At 36.5% G+C, this 20696-nt stretch overlaps 1 pseudogene; it reads right to left on the reverse strand.

Moving 5' to 3' along the window:
• Positions 1-14355: 14355 nt before the first annotated feature.
• On the reverse strand, positions 14356-17121 carry LOC115836667 (annotated as a pseudogene).
• Positions 17122-20696: the final 3575 nt, after the last annotated feature.

A 20696-nucleotide genomic window follows, 5' to 3' on the forward strand; every position in this document is an offset into this window, starting at 1 on the left:
TTTGGTATTCTTACATTTGACATGTGAGATGTTTTCAGTTTTGCACATCTCCCAAAGATCTACGACAAATTTCTTTTAAAACAAAGTAAAATTAACTTTACCATGAAGAAACATGATAAATATTACCTCAGCCAGATGATCAAGGTTAATATCAACATAAGTCAGATTAATAGTATGTACTGTATTAATCATAAGCTGTGATGAGAAGGGCATTTTGCTTCCACTGTCTTTTCAAAAACATGTAACTCCAGTCTAGCCATGAAAAAATATCATGACAAATTCAAAACAAAGAGAATTCTACAAAATACCCAACCAGCACTCCTCAAAACTGACAGTCAACAAAAATGAGGAAAATCTCAGAAATTGTCACAGCCAGGGGGGACCTAAGGAGACATAATGACTGAGCTCAACATAGTATCATGCATGGGAGACCAGGTTGGAGACATGAGAGAAAAACCAGTGAATTCCAATAAAGTATGGAGTGAATAGTAGTGTATCAATGTTGGTTTCTTAGTGGTGACAAAGGTACCATAGTAATGTCCAGTGTTAACAATGGGAGAAACTGGGTGTGGGGTATATGGGAATGCTCCATACTGTCTTTGCAACTTTTCTGTAAATCTAAAATTGTTCTCAAATCAAAAGTTTTTTTTAATGAATCTACAATATCCCAATTATATAAAAGAATATATTAGGAACACTTACAACTAATATCTTTTTGTCCCTTGGGAACTAGGTAATCATACTAATAAGAACCATAATAACTATTATTTATTGAGCACTTACAAAGTTCTGGAAGCATGCTAAGCACAACACATTATTAATTCATTTTATCCATGCAGCAGGCCTAAGCGCTAGGTACTAATATCACTCTCCTTCTACATATGAAGAAACTGAGACAGAAATAAGTAGGGATGGGTGGCTGAGTTGCTGATTAATATTGCTAATCAGGGAAAGGACTGTTCAACAATGTAAGTTTCACTATATGATGTTTCTCAGATTACATAGCCATATTCAAATATTAGAGGGATTATTTCCCATAGAGGGTGCTGGTTAGAAGATTATAATAGGGTAAACTATTCTTGACAGAGAAAGTAGATGGAGAATATAATCAGATTTTCTACTCTAAGGCTTGGGTAGATTGCAACTGCACAACCGAAGAATATTATACAATTCTAGAATGGGCATATGGTGAGATATTCAGTCCTAGGGATCTGAGGAATCAGTAATTAAAGATGAACCAGGATTCATATAAGCCGGCTTTTACTTACGAACGTCGATTATATGCCAAAGATAAGGAAATGGCTTGCAATAAGAAGACTAGCCAGCCAAGTGCTGCACTCTATTCTGAAGTAGTACTTCAAGAGCCAACCTTGTTTAAAAGTCTGAAAATCAGGAAAATTACCACAGTCACTTTGGACCATGTCTGTTAAAGAGATTTTCTGTTGGGAAAGAAAAGGGAGGCTAATAGAGCTAAGAACCAGAAGAAACAGGGAGAGGGAAGACACCCAGTCCTGCAGCAACCCATGCTCAGAAAGCTGAGCAGGGGAGTCTGGATGATGCCTCCCACAAAGTCAAGGTCATCCTGGTACAAACAACGTGGGACCTGACAGAGAACAGCACACTTAGCTTGTTCCCCTTTCACTCTGGTCCAAGTTTGTCCCTGGAGGCTTAATGAGGAGAAAACAGAGCAGATTCCAGGCCTTAGCAGACCCTGTCATTTACTCTGCTTAGAAATATGTAGAAAATTGTGTCTGATTCCAGTTACAAAGAATGCAACATTGCGACTCCAGTACCTACAAGAATGCCCTACATGTACCGGTCCCTTGATAAATATTTATTTACTGAGCAAATAATTCCAACAAATTAGTTTTTGTTTATTAAATTTCACATTAGATAACACCATCTAATTATATATTGATGCGTTCTATCTAAGTCAAAATTCTAATTCACAGAATGAGGGGGAAAAGAAAGAAGGAAAGTAGTATCATAATTTTTAAAATCTTTTCACCATAAGGCTTATTTCTGGATTGGTGTCCCATACATTAACTATGTTCTGACACTCTGAGAATAGTTAATATATATTCATTGCTCAACAAATATGTATTGATTGTCTGCTATGTATCAAAATTGTGCCTGATTATAAGGATACAGAGGTGAATTACAAATAGTATTTTCCCTCAGAAAATTCACCTTCTAGAATAGTAATAAAGACTAACACATATTAGGCACATGTGCCTAGCACTGATTAAGCATGCTACATGTGTTATTTACCAATAAATTTATAAAATGAGACTCTTATTATCTCCATTTTCCAGATGAAAAAGATGAGACTGAGAGAGCTTAAGTAACTCACTCAAGGTTATGTAGCTGGCTAAGTAAGAGTTAACATTTGAGCCCAGAAAAACTGACATAAGAGCCCACAGAGTACAAAAAAATAAAGACATATATAATTTATAAAAATATATTTACTTGTAATATATATAATGCCTAGTACAATAAAATGATGAATATTAAATATCAACAGCATAATCTGAAATTCAATGAGCCTCACAAACTCGAAAGACCCGAGTAGGCTGTGTATGTCTGTGGGAGTTGGGGAGAGAAAAGGAATGATTTAAAAAGTCACAATATTGCCAGGCATGGTGGCTGATACCTGTAATCCCAGCACTTTGGGAGGCTGAGGCGGGTGGACCATTTGAAGTCAGGAGTTTGAGACCAGCCTGGCTAACATGGTGAAACTCTGTCTCTACTAAAAATTCAAAAAAAATTAGCCAGGTGTTGTGGCACACACCTATAATCCCGGCTACTAGGAGGCTGAGGCAGGAGAATCACTTGAACCCCAGGAAGCAGAGATTATGGTGAACCGAGATCACACCACTGCACTCCAGCCTGGGCAACGGAGTGAGACTCCATCTCAAAAAAATAAATAAATAAAGTCACAATATGAGTAATAACACAATAATCTGAATTCTATCAGCAGAATCTAAATCTTTCTCTTAGAATTAAGAAATGTCCAAAATATCTCATATATGTTCACTGTCTGAGCCACACTTCCTGTTATACCTGATAATGATGGCCTCAAAGGAGGAAGTAATTAACTTTTTGTAGAGATTTCCATTGAAATTATGGAAAAAGATGAACTCAATGTGGAGAAGGGATATTTCTTTAGATAGTCAAAGAAGGTAAGATACGAAACATGAACAAATATTCCAGAATCTCTGGAACATGAACTATGTAGTGTAAAGAAGAACATGAGGAAATGGTGGGCAGAGGCGCATTACACATAATCTCATAAACTTTGCCAAAGAGCCATTGAAGGGTTTCAAGTAGAAGGTTTACAAGAACAGATTTGTGGTTTAGAAACAGGATAGAAACTGAAGTACACTATCTATTAATTTACTAAAATAGTGAAAATTCTTGAGGGGAAAAAAGTGAAATAATACAAAGGACAGTGAGTATGAATAAAAGGGAATGGATATGGAAACACGCCATCTAGGTCAAACTGACAGTCTTCAGTGAGAAACCAGATTTTCTTTCATTCATGTATTCGAAGGATATTTCTTGAACACCTACTATGTCTCTGGCATGGCTCTAGATGCAGCCACAGAGAAGATGAAGTCTTTGCCTTGTGATGCTTGCATTCCAGTGCAGGAAGCAGAAAATAAGTAAATCTATAATCCTATATTAGATAATAATAAATGCAATGAAGAAAAATAAAGCAGGATAAGGTATGTTGAAGGGGTTATGGGTTCATGGGATATGGAAGAGAGGAGAGTGTGGGAAGAAGAATTATGGCCCCTCAGAGACGTCCAAGTCCTAAACTCCAGAACCTGTGAATATGTTATGTCACATGACAAAGAAAAGTTAAGGATGTAGATGGAATTAAGGAAGATGATCAGCTGACCTTAAAATAGCATGGTTACTCTGAATTATCTGGGTGAGCCCAATTAATCACAAGTGTATACTTAAAAGTAGGAGAGGAAATCCGAAGAAAGAGACGGCAGTCTGAAAAGGACTCGGCTTGATGTGGAAGACTTTGAAGGTGGAAGAAAGGCCATGAACCAAGGACTGTGGGTGGCCTCCAGCTGGCAAAGAAACAGATCTCCCCAGAGCCTCCAGAAAGGAACACAGCCCTGCTGACTCCTTATATTAGCCCGGTTAGAAACGTGTCAGACTTCTGACCTCCAAACTGTACATAATAAATTTGTACTGTTTAAGCTAATACATTTGTGGTGATATGTGACAGCAGCAATAGGAAACGAGTACAGGGAGACAGGGCTTCATCGCTGAACGGTCACCTGAATGATGAGTGGTGGTGGTGTTACTTAAGGCAGAGGAAATAAAAAGTTTACGTATTTGTTATTGAAGGTGGGTATTTGAGAAAAAATAATGAGTTTAAATCTGAAATTCTCAAGTGTGAGACACCAATAAGGACATCTAGAAGGAAATGTTTAGGATATAGTTGGAAGAAATGTCAGAAAAAATAGGACACTAGATTGGGAAGTTTTGCATTATTTTTAATCAATTTGCATGTGGTGGTAGAAGCCGTAAGCAAGGATGAGATTTCCAGGGAGTGTTGTAGTAGCATGAGAAGTAAGAATTCCTGGGGCTGAGACCTTAACAATACTCACAGTAAAGAGAAGTTGGGGAAACAGTGACCTGCAGAGGAAACTCATCTATATCTATCAAGATATATCTAACTCCACATCAGATCTCACTCTCGAGTCCAGACTCACATTTACAACAGCTGAGGGACAACGTCCCCACATATGGATGTCACATATGCCATTTCTTATGGACTGAATGTCTGTCTGCCCCTCAAATGTATATGTTGAAACCTTAACCCCCGGTGTCATGGTATTTGGAGTGGGATCTTTGGGAGGCACTTAGGGTTAAATGAGGGTGATGCCCTCATGATGAGATTAATGCCCTTGTAAAAAGGAGAAACCAGAGAGCTTGGTGTCTCTCTTTTTCTCCACATGTACTCAATGAGGGAAGGCCATGTGAGGATACACAGAGAAGGCAGCCATCAGAAAGCGAAGAGAAAAGCCCTCATCAGACACTGATCAGGGACTTCTGGCCTTCAGAACTATAAGAAAATAAATCTCTGCTGTTTAAGCCTCAAACTCTATGGTGTTTTGTTATGACAGTCTAAGCTGACTAACACACCCATCAAATGTACTGTGTCCAATTAGAGCAAATATCAGCCAGGCATACCTAAGTATGTCACCTTAGCTCCTGTCCCTGCTATGCTCCACATGTCACAGGCATTTGGCTTTATTTTTTAATTAGGACATGAGTTTCCCCATTTGTAAAACGGACAGAGATCTCAAAGATAGACCTTGGCTGAGAAGCAGACCATGGAGTATGCCTATCCTACAGCAGAGTAGTCAAGGCTAGGCCTCCTCTCAGCTGAATCTGCAAGAAAGATCACTTGAAAGCAGCTTTAATGAGAGGCACGCTTCTCCATGCAGACTCATAGTCTGAAATCTAAAAGTCATGATGCAGAGCATCTGTTTTCTGCAACTAGGATACTGGGTGTCTGGATAGCACATGTGACTTCTTCAGGGCTCTCTTCTGCTACCAAATCCATTCACTTTCATTTTTTAACCCTCATCTATTGATGGATATTAACAGAAGCAGAACTGGGTACAGTTAAACATCCCACTGACAGAAGGAGGTGCCTTGTTTTTTTTAAGGAGCAGCACCTAACAGTGGAGAAACTATTAGAGAAAGAAAATGTTTGTATCCTGGTTTTTCTGCTAACTGGCAATGTTACCTTGAGCAAAATACTTTTCTTCAAGTTCCTAACTTCTCTAATATGTATAGTAATATCAGTGATGAGAATGCCATCAGATAGTTTATATAAAAATAATGTGGAAAAGAAAAAAGCATAAGCTAGTACTACCAAAAGCAGAATAGATAAATGCTTTGACAAATTCACTGTTTCACTCCAAAAATGTAATCACCACCTGATGATAATGCTGCTTTCAGCTTCAGAAACTAGAGAAGAGCTGCATGTGTTCCCACTCTGGTATGATGCAGTCATTTTCCTGTTGTGCCAAACAAGTGCTTTGCCCTAGTATTGCAGACTTTTCACTCCGTGAATGTTTTGGTTATTCTTTTCCATGAAAATAAGAACTTTGAAAAGTTCACTGAATTAGGTAACAACTTTTACCAGATTTTATTTCTATTATTGTTTAGCTATCAAAACACAAGCTTTAAGAAATCTGGACACTTTATGAGCCAAGTCACATAAGCACAAACATTGACTGTTCATGTATATAGGTACCAACATACACATGAATCTAAAAATTTACATTGAATTGATTCTGGAGCACTTTTTGAAATGCCTTAGAATCAGTTGGAAGTCCACAAATGGTAATAATATTTAGCTCATTTCAATAGAAATTATCTCATTAACATGCCAGCTGCTAAAAATGTATGAGCCCAGCCATGTCCTTTGCCTGCCTCAAGGAAAGAAACCCTGCTTGCACAGTTTTGCTTCAAAAAATAATCCTTGTTTAAATTGTTAACAGTTGCTCCAGTGGTGGCCCATGGCAAGAAATTTAACCTCCTCTCCCTCCCTCCTATATGAGCATTTCCATACCCTTCAGCTAGCTTTTATATTGTCAATGCAAAACAAATTTTCTGACTGCATGTTAAACTATTTAAACCAGCTTTAGCAATAGACACCCTCCTCGGTGTAGTGTCATAGTTTTAAACCTAAACCTCAGAACATAGAAGACCCAAGTCTTCCATAAAATGATCTCAAAAGTCTTAAAAGTAATGAGCAATATGAGTGATAAGATCAAAATAGATATTCAGTAAAAGGATCACCTAGCATTAACTAAGCAACTCTTTTAGATTATCTGCTCTATAAATATTTAAGTTAAATGGAAACTTTTCAAATAATTTTCTTTTCACAGTTATAAGGTTTCCTTTAAGGTAGATGTCTTAAGTGACAGGCTTTATTTCTGTATTTGGTGACTTAGAACACTGGGATGTTTTGAAAAATATCCTATAGAAGCTGCCTTGAATTAAAGCAATTTCAACAAATGTAGTTTATACCAGAATTATAACTGATAACAAATATTTCCTAAAATTGTGACCAAATGGAATATTGAGATCTGCATTATTATAACCTAAGTGAATTAAATTTTAAAGTTTTTAGAACTGCTCATTCAGTACCAACATTGTTTATTTTGAGTCATTTTCTAAGCTTATATTACAAAAATATAAAATCTAAATTAGAGAGAACACAAAGTAAAAGAAAGAATATTTTAACTCTCATCTATTGATGGATATTAACAGAAGCAGAACTGGGTACAGTTAAACATCCCACTGACAGAAAGAGGTGCCTTGTTTTTTTTAAGGAGCAGCACCTAACAGTGGAGAAACTATTAGAGAAAGAAAATGTTTGTATCCTGGTTTTTCTGCTAACTGGCAATGTTACCTTGAGCAAAATACTTAACTTTTCTTCAAGTTCCTAACTTCTCTAATATGTATAGTAATATCAGTGATGAGAATGCCATCAGATAGTTTATATAAAAATAATGTGGAAAAGAAAAAAGCATAAGCTAGTATTACCAAAAGCAGAATAGATAAATGCTTTGACAAATTCACTGTTTTACTCCAAAAATGTAATCACCACCTGATAATAATGCTGCTTTCAGATTCAGAAACTAGAGAAGAGCTGCATGTGTTCCCACTCTGGTATGATGCAGTCATTTTCCTGTTGTGCCAAACAAATGCTTTGCCCTAGCATTGCAGACTTTTCACTCCGTGAATGTTTTGGTTATTCTTTTCCATAAAAATAAGAAAGTAAAAACTTTGAAAAGTTCACTGAATTAGGTAACAACTTTTACCAGATTTTATTTCTATTATTGTTTAGCTATCAAAACACAAGCTTTAAGAAATCTGGTTAACATTTCAAAATACTGTATAAAACTGCGTTTGCTTTTTCTTGGAAAAACCGACTGCGAGTACATCTGAAACCTTCTTGACAAGTTCTCTGAAAGCAATTAGTGGCTTTCTTTTCTTAGTTATAATGTGAGGTTTCACAGAAAGTTTTCAATTCTCCTGCTCCTGTCTTTTTTCTAATGCTTTAAATCCAAATGGCAAGTAGCCAGATTGCACAGAGCTATTGAATGCAGAGAACAGGAATCTCTTCACATCTACAAACCAGCTCTGCCACTTCTGCTCCAGGCACCAAGGAATAAAAAGAGAGAGAAACAGGAAATGTAGAAGAACGTGACCTTAGGTTAAGCTAAGACTCCTTGAGTACTGCACCAAAAGTAAGATCTATCAAAACAAAATTGAGAAATTGGACTTCATCAAAATTAAAAACCTCCTCTTTTAAAAATGCCATTAAGAGAGTGAAATGCCACAGATTAGGAAGACAAGATTTGCAAATCATATATTTGATAAAGGATGAACTTAAAGGATACATAAAGAAATCTCAAAACTCAATAATAAGAAAAATTTTAATGGGCAAAATATTTGAACAGACACCTCCCCCAAAGAATTCATGCTGAATGCAAATAAACAGATGAAAAGATGTTCAACCTCATTAGTCATTAAGGAAATGAAAATTAAAACTGCACTGAGGTACCATGACACACCTATTAAGACAAATAAAATTTTAAAACTTACCATATCTAATGTCTATAAGAATGTGGAAGAACTAGAACCTTATACACTGCTGATGGAAATATAAAACAGTGCAACCACTTTGGAAAACAGGTAGACAGTTTCTTAAATAAATAAAAGTCAGCCATTTTACTCCTAGATACTTACCCAAGAGAAATAAAAGCAACTGTCCATGGAAAGTATTATACTTGAATGTTCATAGCAGCTTTATTTGTAATAGTAAAAAAATGGAAAAAATCCAAATACCATCAAAATGTGAATGAATAAACAAATGGTCCTTTATCCATGTAACAGGCTACTGCTCTACTATACAAAAGAATGAACTGTTGGCACATAATAATATGGATGAATCTCAAAATAAGTGTAATAAGGGAAAGAAACGAGACAAAAAGAAGACATATTATATGATCCTAATTAGATAAAATTCTAGAAAATGCAAAGTAATCTATAGTAACAAAAAGCAGCTGAGTGGTTGCCTGGGAAAGGGGAAAGAGAGTGAGAAAGATGGGGTGTAACCGGAAGAAAGGATTACAACAAGGCATAAGAAAACTTTTGGGAGTGATGAATATGTTAATTATCTTACTTGTGGTATTTCAAGGATATATACATAACCTTATCAATTTTACACTTTACATATATGCAGTATAATGTATTTCATTTATATTTCAATAAACTTGTACTTTAAAAAAGAAAGAAAAGGAAAACTCTCTCCAAAGACAATGTTAGGGTACCATATAAGAAGAAATAAACCAAGTTGTCTGCTCTTGACACACACTGAATTTCCTTTTCCTTCTCATATCATCTGCAAATTTATTAACTATCAATGAAACTATGTAGTCTTCATCAATAATATACATGCAAAAGGCAGCAAAACAATTAGCCACTCTTCTCCCTACTTGCCCAGAGAATAACAATGTCTAATGAGCAGCAAAACATACAGATTTGATTTCCAGTGTTTTCCTTCTCTGGGAGCATGGGCAGGTAAAACATGCTTAGACCTTGGAAAATGCTTGTTTAGTAGGCTTAACTAGGGGACAGATGCACAATCTTTTTTTTTTTTTTTTTTTTTTTTTTTGCCACTAACTCCTGTACCAGTTATCTATTGTCTTAAAGCCTGGATGGCTATGTCCATGAAGCAGATGGATCCTATTTCTAGTTATGATACTCACTGATAAACATTTCCTCCTTGCTGAGCATTCTTGTTCACATGTGTTCATTTGGCATTGTACCTGCTTACAAGATGTTCTAGCAACATTGGTGCCAAGTCATAACAGTTCCACTCCAGGAGCCTAGGAGTCTTCAAGATATTATTTAAGTCTACCCAGATCCCTCCCCAATGATGATGACGACAACAAAGCTTTAGACTCCCTGTAATAAATTTTTGATATTTTCAAATAAGTTCAGCTTAAGCTATTTTAATGAAGACATCAGTTTTGACACCCTCAGTGTACAGTGAACACCAGCTCGTTCCCATTTTTGATTCTCCCCTACCGAAGGTGCCAATGGCTTTAATTAAAAGGAAGGGGCTGCTTGCCAACTGGAGCTGCCTCATGTGCTCTATGAAGCTGCCCACCATAGCTGGTGGGCCAGAGACCCAGGCTCTATCCTGGAGTTTGACTTTTGGCTCCTGCCAGAATTCACACCACCTGAAAAGCAGCAGAAGAGAGCCAAGATGTCTGCAGCATGTGGAGCCATTTTCTTGGCACAAGTGCAGTTCAGTTTATACCAGATAATGTTGTCTATATAGAATATTTCTGCATATACAAATAGGCAGTTCATACAACCTTGTTAGACACAGTAATAGAGTTTGCACTGAAAATTGACCCAGAGCTGAATTCCGCCAGTTATCCCATGATTAATTCACTGTACTGGCAGAGAAAACACAGCCCTAGCTGTACCCTTGGCTTCAGATTGAGAATCAGCCTACCAGGAGCTCTACCAGTATGGTCCATCTAGTCAATAGACAGTGAATCTGGAGGTTTTGAATACCTTTCAGATATTCCTAACATACATTAAATGGGAATACAGCACAGTACAAGCAATGATTCTTCCTAAAATATGATCCCCTGTAGAGCTGTGGGTGCTTTTTTGTGATCCTTAAGAGGTTTAGAATACGTAACCAACCCACGCTTCCTGCATCCTTTGGGTTTCCAGTGTACAAACACATTCCAAGGACCACAGTGCCAAAAATGGGCAAATTCCCTGGGATTCCTACCAGCCAAAGGATTTGGAAACAACCAATTTGCCTTTAGAAATATCATGAGTATAATGCTAATCAAAAACTGAGTTTTGGTTTCCTATACTTCTTCCCTTTCCAACACCGGTAGTATGAGCTTGCTAAACGTTTCTGCTCAGCCTGAAGGTAAAGGGATTCTTAGAAACTTCCCAGACCAATTTAACATGTCTCCAAGCTAAATTTTAGAAACAAAGTCGCATTTTCATATTTTAAAAAACTACCCAGTTCATATTTACTTGAATTACTGCTGATTTTAGACTAAATTGAAATATTGGATATTTGGTTACTCTTTGTCTCCTATGATCTTTTAAAATCACATATTTGCCAAGGTGAAAGTTCTCAAGTTTTTTTTTTAATATTTGGTGCACATACTGAGAAAATACCAATTACTATGCTATTACTATGAGGTGCGAGATTAAAACTCTGATTATTTTCCACTTGTTAAGGAATTGGAAATTTTCCTTGTTGACAGAAGCAATTTTTGAAAGTGAAAACCAAGCAAAAGTTGATGCATTTTACAGAGTATATGTCTCCAGGCAGCTCGCATAAGAGTAGTAAAGTCATATAGTTACAGTCGTGTTCCTTCTTATTCAGGCTTTTCCTAATATATCGAAACAGCTGTTTACTTAGTGAAAAGGTCCACATTGGCATAGTCTAAGAGTTCGTCCTGATTGTTCTTGGAAAGAAGTGGGGGCTGATATAGGCTAGTAGTTGGAGTGTGCAACACAGGTGCTTCTGCTATTCAGTTATCATGTATTTTTAACCTCATCCCAGATTATAAACTGTAACTGGTAATAAATTAGTAGCACTTTTTTCCTCCACCATAGTACCATGTTATACACAGCCACCTTAGAGGATGCTTGTCATGGGCTAGATCGTGAAGGGGAGAAAAAGACAAAATCTTCCCTTGAAAACAGGAACATGACAAGGACATAAGTTGATTCACTGTGGCATTATTACTTTGCCCTGTTTCTTAATTTTTTGTCTCTTTCACCTTTGAGACCTTGAGGCTTTCATTGCATTTCTTCATCACAATATAAGAAAGTCACAATCGAGGCTGGTAATAATAACAGCTACCATGAGCTGAACACCTGCCATGTCAGGTCCTGCATTAGCATTTTGCCCATAAGTCCATACAATCCATAATCTTCACAACAATCCTTCAAGATAAGTATTATTACCCCTATTTTATGCACAAGGAACCTTCTGTTCAGAGAGGGCAAATTATTTACCAACAGACATACAGAACTAAGTGGCAGAGTGGAGCTTCAAACACAGGACTTTCTTCCTCCAAAGCCAGTGTTGGTTCTATCACACATTATGGTGTTCCTTCCAGAACAGTTATAAGGGCCATAGAGCTTTCCTTGAGAGTCAGCATGTTCACTCCAATTCTGCCACAGCTTGCATTATGAAGCAACCAGCCATTCTCCACCGTTGAGGGTGAATCTTAATTATTTTCACATGGTTATGTTTGCTAATATAACAATAATACCCCCATGCATGGCTAATCAAGATGTGGCTTGTTTCTTATCAGAAAAAAAATGGCTCTGGAATTCAGGGTCTAGTGAATTCTTATAATTTTATAGTGCCTCAGTATTCATTTTAAATATAAGTTGGACTTTCTTATACAGAAACAGGGCATAGTCACTCTTGACAGTTTCCAATTCTCTGCCTCCTACCAGTTCCTCAATGTAATTGATCCAGATGTTTGCCTTATGCAACAACAACTTCCTGGTGACCCCTTCCACATGGGACAGCTAGGTGCAACCTACTTGACTGTCCCCACAGACCTCCCACTCTGTTCAGATATGGCACAGTGACCACTTCTCAGTCATAGCATGACGTCCTGGAACACATGCCTGCTTGCTTTAAACCCACCAATTAGAACTTGCCCTGGGAAACCTGTTTGGGTAACACCCTGAACCCCAATAAAGGCTTTGGTCCTTTGGTCCCTCCTCTCTCTCTTGCTCCCCACCTGCTAGTTGAGCATGTATGTCCCAGACCCCACTGGTCCTGCAAGATGTATTGCCCTCTTCTCTCTAAAATTGGTAAGTAGTAAAAATTTCTTCTGTTATTTTATGTGTTTGTTGTGCTGCCACCTCTGTCTCAGCTGACTAATACATCTGAACCTAACTCTCCTTCTGATCGGTGCTGTTCTGGAAGGTGGCTGTCTTGGTAGGGATAAACTGGGCACAGATTAGACAAGAACCACAGTGCATCCGATGGCATAAGCAAATTTCCCAGGAGAGGGATGCCTGGTCACAAGTCAGATACTTAGGTGTTAGGCCATCTGCCAGGATAAAGAAGAATCCTGTGAAAGCCACATTGTAAACATCAGCTATGATCACCCCTGGAACCCCATCAAGGGAAGGCTAGAGCTTATAGCCACTCTCCAGAGAAGACCTCAAGACCGAATTAATAGTAAATACAAGAGAGAATATAGTCTGGAACAAGCCAGATATAGTTGGAAGACAAAGACAGTTGGATGAAGATAAAGGGGCTAATTTTTAAAGTTACTATTACAATGATGGAGACATTTCACAAGCAATCCTAGAGTTTGTTTTGCTTAAATAAAGTGATGATATAAATTTCTTAGTAAGTCAGGAAAAAAACCCTCTGGATTTAGGGCAGGGAGATGGATTCAGGACAGGGATACTTCAGCAAAAACTGTTGTAGCTGAATTTTCTGTTCTCTATCAATTCTATCTATTGTCTTCAGACTAATTTATAGCTAATATAGTAATATAATTTTTGTCATACTCAAAAGTGTTATTTTTCAAACTTGAAAAAATTACTCTTTCCTTCTAAAAGAAAACAATAACCATGGAAGCTCCTTTTTATATTAAATAAAAACTTCTTATGCTTAGAGATCAACAACAACGATAATAAAAGAGATCTAGTCAAAACTAGGAATATAATAAAGTTATCAACTTAATTTAACATAATGTTATTTTCCTAAAACCAAAGTGTTGGTTATAAATAGTAGATATTATTACAGCTTCAAGTCTGATTCTATATATAAATTTTCTGAATTCAGTAATCTAATGCAGAAAAATGCCTTTTTAACTTAAGTACATATATTTAATAACTTTAAGATTCCTTTGCTACTTCAGGATAGTCAGACCTTAGATTCAATCAAAACTCAATAACAATCTATTTTCACAAGCTGATGTACACTCAATAACTATATAAAAATTTTTACTTAACGTAATTGAAGATTAGTAATACGGTATGTAAGTTAAGACTGATTCGGTAATTGATATCAAAATACCAGTTATTTAAATGTCTTTAGTTTTTCTTTTAATATTCTTATCATAAAAGAAATCTTGAAATAGCCCATAACTGATACAAGGAACCCATGATATCATCAAGAATTCTGGGTGCTATAATTCTGCTTCATTGTTATAAATCCCATCTTCTACTTAAAAAAAATATATTGGTTATTTAATTGGGTTCTTCGTAAGAAATTTACAGCACCAATATTTGAGGATAAACTCCATTCATTGGAGCAAACAGATCACAGGTAGCCCTGGAGCTAACAGCTCGCTTTGATTTTTAGTAAAGTTTGTGAGTCCACAGCTTTCTGATCAACCTTGCACTGCTCCATAGTCTTGTATTTCTCGTTTTCTTGCTCAAAAATCTCACCTTCCTAGTGTCTGTGTTTCCACAGCTGCGTTTTCTTGAAGTATACATCAGTGAGATGTTTTGGGATTTTCACACTGCTGATATCAATTTTTGTGGAAGTGCCAATGACAAATTTTTGGTGTGTTCTTCATAGAGGAACTAGATTGAGGACCAGTATTCCAGTCACAAGTTGCAAGCCACTGCCCAGCTGCTTCAGAAAAACAACCTGCTTCCCTCTGTGGCATTCAGTGAGGATGATCAGAATGGCCCCAGGAAAGATGCTAGCCTATAGTTTTCTCACATGCCGATTGAAGGGTTTCTTGCTGTGGCTCAATGGCTTTGAAGGCACATCTTCAATAGGATCATAGCTACACATTATGCAAAGTTTAACCACTGGGTTACCATTCTTGTCACCATCGACTGGTTTTGTAACAGTTGCAAGAATCTTTCAATTGTGTATTTAGCAGTTGAGTACTTCTTGTTTATGGCCTTTTGGGAATACATGGCAGATCAAAAATATCTGCCAATTCCTCCGATGAGAACAGGACTTTGGTTACAGTGGGCCTTCCTCTTGTTGGACTTTTTAGCCTGAAGGTTAGCCTTTTTAATGTTACAACTGGCATCAACCTTCTTGGCATCAGGTTTTTCCTCCTTAGTATCCAGCTTATCAACTTTTTCATCTGCCGTCTTGCAAGCTGGAAAAGAAAGCTGTCTTTCACTTTTGTTTCATAGCCCATGAAGCTCATGCTGGAGTTCCAAACATCATATCCACAGTCATGGCAAAAGATGGAGTAAATATAAAGGGATAAAAAAAATATCTTCCCTACTGACTTGGTTCCCTTTAAACAATCTTCCCATAATTTCAACAAAATATTTCCACTTACATTATATTTTCCAAAACTTAGTCACATAGGGATACCTAGTTGCAAAGAAAGAAGGGAAATGTAGTTTATTTGTATATTTTTAATTTCCAGGCCACAATGTGCCAGGTTTGTTACTAAGGCAAGACAGGAAAATGGATACTGAAGTAGGGAACTATCAATCTCGGTCATATGTTTTATTTTTTAAGTCTGCATTATAAAAATCTAATGCATCTGTTAATATAATCAATAGCACATTCACTGCTAATAAACTATTGCCATTTGGTCCATACAAGAATGACACACATTGGATATGCCTACTTACAATGCAGAAACCTCTACAGTGCAGGTTCATTTGACTTCTACTTGCCTTAACTGTTATATGCAAAGTGGTGATTCAAGTCTACAATTATTTTTCTCTGCTAAAACTCTAGCAAAACCTTTACTGATACAGCACATGACAGTTGTCAGTTTTTAATATCACCTCCCAGCATCCTGAGGGATCATAATTATCTGTTTTTTTATAGAGAAAGAATCAGAGTTTTATAGAGATCAGACAACTTGCCCAAAGTCATGTAACTAAATCCAGAGCTGGACCCCACTACAGGTGCTGTGCTCCCACAGGGCTCCTCATAATGATCCAGAAATCTGTGCAAACCGCCTTTGACACAGAGTTATTTCTTCAGATCTAGGAATCTAAAACACACTGCATAGCCACGTAACCCTATACAAATTTCCCAGTGGCTGAAAATAATCTGTTTTCCTTGGCACCTCAATTTCAAGGCATCACGTAGATACTAGGTAGAGTAAGTGCTACACTACCAATTATTATAGTGGAGATATATCACTTTATTCTTCCATTACACTGTTGATGGTAAACACACAAGTTTTAGTAATTATTATAGAAAAATAGCACATAAATGTGGTTAATAACATTAATTCTGGACCCACACCGGCTGCTTTTGAATTGCAATTCCAAGCTTACTGGCTGTGTTGTCTTTGTTCAGCTAATCAATTCCTCCGTGCCTCAGTTTCCTAATTTGCAAAATGTAGACAGTCATAGTATTTATACTCCAGGGTTGTTAAAGTATAAATGGGTTAATAATTAGTATTTACTATAGTGCCTAATGCATAGTAATATTATAGTGTTTGCAATCATTAAGGAAAATAGTGTGTTAATACAGTTATTAAAATTATTCTATGGAGGTACATAAGGGAAAGATTATCATAAATAAAATACTTTAATGTGAGGGTCCTAACGAAGGAAGAATTCAGAGAAACATACATACTGAAACACATTTGACAATCATGTAGAGGCTAAATCAAATAATATCTTAATATCTTAGATTCATTACTTATTTTGGATAGACTTTGTCCTGAGCTGGTGTTACAGAAAAGGATATTTGGATATTTTGTAGCCAATAATTGTAGACTTTAAAATCAGGTAGCTATGTTGTTATTCAGACTGCCAGGTTCACATTAGAAATAACAACTGGCTATCTGAGAAAAGTAGGAAATGAGCCTTTGGTTTGGGTGGGAAGGGAACATTCAAGCAATTGAGAAAGGTGGTAACTGTCAATGTAAAGAAACACTGATAACCAAAGATTAACTAGATGACTAAAGTGGGATTTTTATGAGCATTTTCATACTTCTGATTAACCTTCTGTTATCCTTCTGCAATAGGACTTCTCTTACCTCCCCTGATTTTATTTTTCAATTTGATGTCATATGTATCATATTTATAACACATTGTAAGTAAATAACTAAACAAATGTGTTCAGAATGTATCCCTATTCTGTTCATCAGAGGCAGTTAAGGACAGCCCTAGTCTTAATTTTATAAAACAAAGTAAAATGTTCATGGAAAAATAACTAGAAGAAAACAATGTATTTCTGAGTGTTGTTATAAAAGGGTTTTATTTTCACACCAGTGAACTCAGTCATGTGGCTTCTGAGAAGGAAACACCAGAGTTCACTTCCTCCCCTCCTCAAAAGAAAAAATAATGGGTTCAAAACTTTGGAATCAAAGGCAAGAAATCTCAGAGAAAATAAAGCAATTGTGCATGAAGAACCCTAATACAGTTTTCTGTATTTTAAGACTGGACCTATAAACTTGCTTCAACTTTCGTTCTTCATGTGGTTAAACTATGTCCCACAAAGTTCAGAAGCGAACTTCAACTCCTTTTCCTCTTCTTCATATGCTTGCCAAACCCTCAAACACACCACATCAGACATGCAAACAAGTGGATGTGATTCCCTGAACACAGTAATTGATAGAGTTTAACAAGGAAGTCTTCCTTTCCTCTTAAAGTGTACAAGTATGTGTTACTAAAAGGAGCCATGGCTCTCAGGCAGGATAAGACACAGATGGTAAATCTTGGAAGATGAAGAAATTGAAGAAATAGGTCCAAAGCAACGTAATACAATAGCTGTGAGTCCCAAGCCCTGGTGCTGTCTTAAGCTGTACAAGGGGATCTCTGTGTCCTCCCTAAATTAGGATCCCAACAGCCTCTCGATCTTGGCATATGTGGAGACATCTGAGACCACATTATGTCCTGGTGTGGTTCATACAATTATCCACACTCTTCCCTTTATAGGCTCCTTCTTGTTTCCATCTGACCATTTTCTAATGCAGTATTACCCATACTAGAGGGCAGGAAATAGCATGAAGAACCAGTAGAACTCTATTAATGGAGGTCAAAATTTTGATAGTGAAGAATGAAAATTAGAAAACAATCTCTTTTGTCCACATGTTCTGTGGCCCTAATTAATACATATAATGGAGAAATGGATCCCACTTGAGTCCCAGAGATATTAAAAATAATTCTAAATTATAATTTTTTGACCTAAACTTTTCCAAGCAGTGATTTTATTTGGTAAATCCGTTCTTTCTCCAGGACTCTATGTAATACCTTTGAGTAGGCTCTCTTATGCACATATGCAAGACCACTCACATTTGTGATCAAATGTTGCTTGTATTTATTATAACACCCATCCATCCCAGGAAAAGAAAAAAAGCAAAGTAAAAGTTGGAATTTACAAATGATTTTGTGCTTTTTTTTTATTGGACAAGTTCTAAGATTTTAAAAGAGTGAACAAGGTTTTTGCTACAAGTAATGCATTTATCCAATCTCACCACAAAATGTAGAGCACATAGTGTCCAGGTATGACAGGATTGAAAAAAAAAAAAGAAAGAAGCTACAATTGCACATTTTAGAATTGACTCCAACTTAATCTAAAATATTTGTGAAGCCTTGATCATTTAAAAACAAATGGTGTCCTTGATGCAGGACTTGATTTTTTAAAAATCTATACTATGTGAGCCCTTGGAGTATATAATTAGTTGCCCTTTCTTTATAATATGAAACTACTGTTTCTTTTCTATTCTATTCTATTCTATTCTATTCTATTCTATTCTATTCTATTCTATTCTATTCTATTCTATTCTATTCTATTCTCAGAGGTTAACAACCACACTGTCACATACGGTTGCCTCTCCACCTATTCCTATACGGGGTTAAGTACCTACTGATTTCTGACTGGGGTTTGGGATTTTTTTAAGATCAAATGTATTTTATCTGAGAGGTCAGAGTGTGGCAATACAGCTACAGCCTGGGCATTCCCAGCAGGAGGAAGGTAACATCAACACATTTTGTCTACAGAGCCAAGCATGAAGAAAAACTACAATTAGCTTTTGCTGCTTTTCTGCAGAATCTTCATTTGCATTTTAAATTACATTTTGGTGTATTCATTTTCATCTTTCTTTTGGCTTTTAAAGCTTGAACAGAGACTCCTGACAAAAACACTGCCTAAGATTGGCATTTATTAGGGGAAAAAAAACACATCCACATGATTTTTTTTCTAAAATCTTCCTTTGAGATTAGTTATTTCAGAAAGTCACGTTGACAGGCAGATGGAGAGAGAGATGCAAGATGGTTTCAGAGATTCTAGGAATCTCAACGCCTGGATTTTCATTTTAACATTTCAATTTCTTACTAGTCAGTAAGTTTCTCTGGCTGACTATATTAAAATGTGTACTACTGTAATATATATTAAACTTGCTCTCCTGGTACATACTGACAATTACACAATTTATCACACCAATAAGTTTATTGAAACAGAATCAAAATTTTTTGTCTCTTAAATCCTTGTAGAGATGCTCTTTCTACAAATATGTTAGGCTCTCTCTGTTATCTCTCCTCTTGAGTAGCCTAAATACTATTGATTGGTGATAGCCTTCTCCCTAAGTGGTCACTGGGTGTTAAAATGTAAAGCAAAACAAAAATTCACATAAATCAGATTGTGAGTTTATTCTTCCTTCTTTGAAAGAGGTCAATGCCTCCTATATTAAATGATTAACACACTTGACAGTCTCATGGACTCTTTGTCCCATAACTTTATGGATGACTAAACCCCAAAACACCTTACTTTTAATTGTGTTGTTAAAGAACAGATGTTAAAAGAAAAAAAAAACTAAAGATTGAGCCATGTGCCAAGGGAGAATAGAAAAATAGTACAACCAAACTGTCAGTTTTCTAAAGGAGACATTAACATGAAAATGTACTGTTATGATTGACTCAAGTGGACTTAAAGTTTGATACTGTTCGATATTTTTAATTCTCTATATCTTATTGGTATATCTTATTAGTACATGTCTGAGCAGATTCTAGTCAATATTTCTCCAGCTCTCAACAGTTTTTTGCAATAGTTTCTTGTGGTGCAATAATAATAAAACTTGTTTAGATTTGAAGCACTTTTACATGCATGCATTTAAAAATACTGAGTATAAATAGCACTGTATATAAATAGCATTTGTGAAAAACACAGATAAGACCCTGGTCTCAAAAAGTTTACTTTCCATTTGCAAAAGGGTTAATAGGAAATAAATAAATGAACAAAATTATTTCAGGGAATTATAAGTGCTATGAAAAATAATGTACAATGAGGAAGTAGAACGACGTAGGGATGGTGAGGCTAATTCAGATGGAGTGATCAGAAAGTCCCACTGATACTTAACACTTCAGCTCCATGACAAGGACACAAGTAAGAAAAGGTCTGGGGTCCAAATTTGGGTAAAGACTATGACATGTGTCAAGGTGGTGGCACAGGAATAAGCTTGACATATTCAGAGAAGCCACAGCAGCTCAGGGGCAGCAAGCAAAGGGGAAAATGGAAGGGGATGAACTCCAAGATAGGGAAAAGAATTATACTTTTACGGCATGAGAGGCTATGGGGCTATCCATTTCTGTGACATATCTCCAAGCTTAGTGGCTTAAAACAAACATATTTTGCTCACAATTTGGAGTTCAGTGATATGGGAATGTTC

The sequence above is a fragment of the Nomascus leucogenys genome, chromosome 9 (genome assembly GCF_006542625.1).
Source record: "Nomascus leucogenys isolate Asia chromosome 9, Asia_NLE_v1, whole genome shotgun sequence".
Taxonomy (NCBI): Eukaryota; Metazoa; Chordata; class Mammalia; order Primates; family Hylobatidae; genus Nomascus; species Nomascus leucogenys.